This window comes from Amia ocellicauda, unplaced genomic scaffold (genome assembly GCF_036373705.1).
Source record: "Amia ocellicauda isolate fAmiCal2 unplaced genomic scaffold, fAmiCal2.hap1 HAP1_SCAFFOLD_83, whole genome shotgun sequence".
NCBI lineage: Eukaryota > Metazoa > Chordata > Actinopteri > Amiiformes > Amiidae > Amia > Amia ocellicauda.
In genome coordinates, this window is record NW_027103009.1 from 345582 (window position 1) to 351581 (window position 6000).

At 38.7% G+C, this 6000-nt stretch overlaps 1 non-coding gene across 1 annotated transcript; it reads right to left on the reverse strand.

Annotated features, from left to right (window-relative positions):
- Window positions 1-3197: 3197 nt before the first annotated feature.
- On the reverse strand, window positions 3198-3312 carry LOC136744446 (U5 spliceosomal RNA). Its single transcript, XR_010815977.1, has one exon. It is a non-coding gene; the product is annotated as a U5 spliceosomal RNA (small nuclear RNA).
- Between the last annotated feature and the right edge of the window lie 2688 nt (window positions 3313-6000).

Here is a 6000-nt window from a genome sequence, read left to right on the forward strand (position 1 = left end):
CAAGGTGTTGTTGAAAGAGTGACGTGGCTGAATTCTAAGTCAGGCTTCCCTCAATCAGGTCTAACAAATTTGTTATGACTCCACCTTTACTGCTGTGTAGTAATCTGCTGGTACAAAATGGCTGCACCCCAGAGGGTGGTGGGTGAAGTGAGTCTGTAGAGCACTTTGGGATCTTTCCAGCTGCTACATGTAAGGTATTATTATTTATTAATAAATTAACTTTAGTCTCTGAAACTAAAACAAAGGCCAAAGGAACATTTCAAATGCTAACCCTTTGTGTTCTATACAGTTAAAAAGGAGAGTTAGAAATTTTGTACAACAGCATTTACATACCATATGTGGCTTCCACCTTTAAGCGATCCAGAGGTGTCTTTTTCTCCGAAGTTGGATCTCTCTTGCTGCCACCACCACGAAGATTGCTCTTTAATAATGTTGGAAGTGAATCTGTGACACCCATAATTCAATTACATTCTTATTATCAACTATAACTATGAATATAACTGATAATGTAGCATCATTAGATTGTTTACAACCAATATTTGTTTTCAATATATATATTTTTACCTTGTCTTTGTAATATTGTAGACCAAGAGTGTTATACCTGTTTTGGTGATTCTTTGTCAGATTCAGAACAATTTGCTGTGGGGCTGTCAGAACCACTTGATGGTGACACACTTTTGTCTTCATTGCTGATAAATGTGGCTTTTGTTACAATTTTTTTCAGATTGTCCAAAAGGTCTGGAATCTCTGGAGAAAAAAACCTTAGTATTAAATGATAATCATTTCTAGTAATATATTTAATACAAAGTGAAAACAAAACCATCAATGCCTGCAATTATACTTGAGAGACTTGCTCTATGTTATTGGGAAACTGACCTTTTTGTGGGTCATTAACATTAGCTACGAAAAAAATAAAAAAGATAAAATACAACAATTACCAGATCTAATGTAATGCATATAGTCATTAATGTAGGATTATGAAGTTATGTTGAAAAACTTTATTTAATAATCAGTATTATTAAACTATTAGACAGTGCACATTAAGAGTCTGTATTGTGGTTCTAGATTACTTCAGTATGATCAACTATAATACATTACTCTGGAATCTAAATTACTGAAGAATAACATTTATCAAGGTAAGGAATTATTTGCTATAAATAAAAAAACTTACCATCAACCATACGGTTTCGAAGACATTGGTTTTCATTTTTAAGTCTTGTGTTTTCCTTTTCGAGCTGCTTAACTTTTTGCTGTAGCTCAACTTCACTGGACTCTTTAAATGTCTGTAGAATATGACGGGATCTAATTCTTGAAGCTCCATCGGTTTTCTTTCTTATTTTGTGCTGTATTCAGAGAGGAAAAGAGTTTAAAATGAAAATATATATATATATGAATATGATTAAAAAAAAACAATCCTGCAATACATTTATTTAATATTTGCAGTAATTATCTCACCGGTAACTGTGGTTCATCAAGGTCACTATCATCTGAAATTTGAAGTTTTTTGTTTGGTTTAGGTACTCTCTTCATTTTAGGACAGGGCATTTTTGTTAGGTCATTAAGTTTTCTTCTTAGTTCGCCTTCTTTTCCTAAAATAAAAATAAAATAAATAAAACCCTGCATTATGTCCACAGATATTTGGGGATTATATTTATTTGTCATAAAAATACTGTGCTTTGACCATACAAATTAAGATGAACAGCCAACACTGAATCAAAACTGAAGTTAAATTATATCTGGTTTAATTTATTTTGTGATTTGGGGGATTTTATTGTAAAGCACAACACACAATAAATCGTTCTTACAAATGCCAGTCAAGTATGATGAGTTTTTAGCGCCCTCACCACCACCTACCATGTTATAAGAGTATGTTAGAAGTACAACACATTAATAACTTAAACATTCATTTCAAATATACTGTGATTGTATATATCAAATAGCATGTAAAGACTTTAATGTTTTTTTTTTAAATAAACATTGTTACCAGTCATAATGATCTGCGCTTCATGGACAGGCCATCCACCTTTTGGAGGTTTGTTCGTGTCTCTCCACTCTGCTCTGAAGTTTCGAGTCGTCTCTTCGTCATCATCAGCAATGCTGAATAAATCAAAATTGCGAAAGCAAGCAGTGGGAATCACGCTGTAAGAGTCTTTGTCGACCCCGCTTTCCCACTTCACCAACGCGTGCATCACCGCCATACTACCTTCACCTTCTCGTCCGTTTTTTCTGCGCCTTTTTCCCCCGACAAGTCACGGCACAAAAAACAGTCCCGCTCTGCATTCTGGTACTTGGCGTTCTTAATAACACCAACAGGGTGTAATCGCATAGACCACTCGAGTATAAAGTACTACATATCCCATCAGTTACAGTTTTTTTTCATCTTCTGAAACTGCAATTTAGCACTTTCAACTGTTTCTTAGTGATTCCTAGAATTACTAACCGGTATTGTAGTCAATGTGTTTATAACCTTTTTTGTTTAACGATTTGTGTGTTATCCTATGGGATCCCATGGTCTTTGATTTGGTCACGGAAGTGATTTGTCTTTGATTTGTTGTTCTAGAGTTGAATTTTAATTAGTTTTTCCCTTTTGTATAATTAGTGTAGTGCTACATTAAGTCTTTGTTTTTAAATAAATTTGACAATTTATATCTTTGGAATTGGTGTCTGCGTCCAATTATTACAGAAATTGAGTTCTACAAGACTCCAGGATTCGTGATAAGGTGATACTATGAATTCACTTCTTTAATTGAAATGTATAAGTGTACCTTACGCTACATATATGTATGTATGTATGTATGTATGTCCAATTGCTTTGACAATACAAATGAATTGAATTGAGAGGGAGAGAGAGAGAGAGAGAGAGAGAGAGAGAGAGAGACAGACAGACAGACTGACAAACAGAAAAACAGACAGACACAGACACACACACACACAGAGCCAGCCAGCCAGCCAGCTCAGCGATGACATCACGAGCCTCTCTCAGCTGACTGCTATGACATCACAGAGCACGTACATTCCGTTGCTTGCCGTCTGTCAACCACTCAGTCACTGCCAGCCAGACTGGCTGGCTGGCTGGATGGGGGGGCTGCTTGCTGCTGCTGCGTACCTTAGCAAGCTTATTTGCTTGACCGGCCTTCCTACTCCTCTGCCCACATGCCCACCTATGCCCGATCTGCTGTTCACCTGGATCACAGCTCCGCCCCAACAAGGCAGAGCCCCCCAAGAATGGTACAAACTCACCCACGATCCCCTCCACGGAAAGCTTTAGCAAAAGGCAAAAGCGTTATACGTAATGAAGAGGAACCCGAGTCCAAGACGCATCCGACCAGCCATACATATTTGTGTGTATTAAAGATCACATTTTCTTACATTTAGTTTTTCTGTACTTTATTACATCTTATTGTGATTTATAAAAGTATTGTTTCTTTTCCATATGTATGTATGTATGTGTGTGTGTGTGTGTGTGTGTGTGTGTGTGTGTCTGTCTCTGTGTGAAAGTTAGTGTGTGTGGGTGTGACAGTGTGTGTGAGTGTCTGTCTGTCTGTCTGTCTGTCATGTAACTCGCACATCTGTGAGGGCACCATTTTTGCAGAAGAGATGTACACATTTTGGAGCAACATATGCTGCCATCCAGACATCATCTTTTCCAGTGACGTCCCTGCATTTTCAAACAGATCACATTTTATTACACTTTGTTTATCTGTACTTTATTACATCTTATTGTGATTTATACTTGTAATGTTTCTTTTCCATATATATGTATGTACAGTGGGGGAAAAAAGTAATTGATCCCCTGCTGATTTTGTACGTTTGCCCACTGACAAAGAAATGATCAGTCTATAATTTTAATGGTAGGTGTATTTTAGCAGTGAGAGACAGAATAACAACAAGAAAATCCAGAAAAATGCATTTCAAAAAAGTTATAAATTGATTTGCATGTTAATGAGGGAAATAAGTATTTGACCCATTTTCAATGCCCTGGCTTAGGGAAGGAGGTTCTCACCCATGATTTGACGGTACATGGCCCCGTCCATCGTCCCTTTGATGCGGTGCAGTTGTCCTGTCCCCTTAGCAGAAAAACAGCCCCAAAGCATAATGTTTCCACCTCCATGTTTGATGGTGGGAATGGTGTTCTTGAGGTCATTCCTCCTCCTCCAAACACGGCGAGTTGAGTTGATGGCAAAGAGCTTGATTTTGGTCTCATCTGAGACCACTTTCACCCAGTTCTCCTCTGAATCATTCAGATGTTCATTGGCAAACTTCAGACGGGTCTGTACATGTGCTTTCTTGAGCAGGGGGACCTTGCGGGCGCTGCAGGATTTCAGTCCTTCACGGCATAGTGTGTTACCAATTGTTTTCTTGGTGACTATGGTCCCAGCTACCTTGAGATCATTAACAAGATCCTCCCATGTAGTTCTGGGCTGATTCCTCACCGTTCTCATGATCATTGAAACTCCACGAGGTGAGATCTTGCATGGAGCCCCAGACTGAGGGAGACTGACAGTTATTTTGTGTTTCTTCCATTTGCGAATAATCGCACCAACTGTTGTCACCTTCTCACCAAGCTGCTTGGTGATGGTCTTGTAGCCCATTCCAGCCTTGTGTAGGTCTACAATCTTGTCCCTGACATCCTTGGACAGCTCTTTGGCCATGGTGGAGAGTTTGGAATCTGATTGATTGATTGCTTCTGTGGACAAGTGTCTTTTATACAGGTAACGAGCTGAGATTAGGAGCACTCCCTTTAAGAGAGTGCTCCTAATCTCAGCTCGTTACCTGTATGAAAGACACCTGGGAGCCAGAAATCTTGCTGATTGATAGGGGATCAAATACTTATTTCCCTCATTAACATGCAAATCAATTTATAACTTTTTTGAAATGCGTTTTTCTGGATTTTCTTGTTGTTATTCTGTCTCTCACTGCTAAAATACACCTACCATTGAAATTATAGACTGATCATTTCTTTGTCAGTGGGCAAACGTACAAAATCAGCAGGGGATCAAATACTTTTTTCCCTCACTGTATGTATGTATGTATGTATGTATGTATGTAAGTTTGTGTGTGTGTGTCTGTCTGTGAAAGTGATTGTGTGTGAAAGTGTGTGTGTCTGTCTGTCTGTCTGTGAAAGTGTGTGTGTGTGTGTGTGTGTGTGTGCGTGTGTCTGTCTGTAAAAGTGTGTGTTTGTGTGTGTATGGGTGTGACAGTGTGTATGAGTGTCTGTCATGTAACTCGCACATCTGTGAGGACACCATTTTTGCAGAAAGAGATGTACACATTTTGGAGCAACATATGCTGCCATCGAGACATCATCTTTTTCAGGGACGTCCCTGCATTTTTCAGCAGGATAACGCCAAACCACATTCTGCCCAGATTACAAGCGCATGGTTGCGTAGGCAGAGAGTGCGGGTGCTAGCATGGCCTGCCTGCAGTCCTGACCTGTCTCCGAATTGAGAATGTGTGGCGCACTATGAAGTGCAAATTAAGACAACGAAGGCCCTGTGCAGTTGCGCAGCTGAGGAAATGCATAATGGATGAATGGGGGGAAATCCCACTTGCTAAACTTAACCAAGTGGTGTCTTCAGTGCCCAAGTGCTTAATAAGTGTTATTAAAAGAAAAGGTGATGTTACATAGTGGTAAACAGTCGACTGTCCCAACTTTCTTGGTTTCTTTTCACTGCTAATGAGATGCTGTAGAGTGAGTTAGTTATATTGCTTTCAGGAGCTCTAATCGTATTGATGAGTTCATGCAGCATTTGTAATTGAATTTCAAAAAGAAATCTTTGCTGTCTGGCCTGTGTGTATGAGATGTACTCTGTCAATCTTTGGCTAACAACTGAAACATTGGTAGAACAGAAATGGCAACATAAAAAAGAAAAGTACATTTTAAAAGAGCACATTAAATAGGATGAATATACAGTTTTTTACAATCACTTTGTCACTAATTTCAGAACCTTGATGTCATTTTTAAAAACTCTAGACACAAAACTCAAAACGGTCATCACT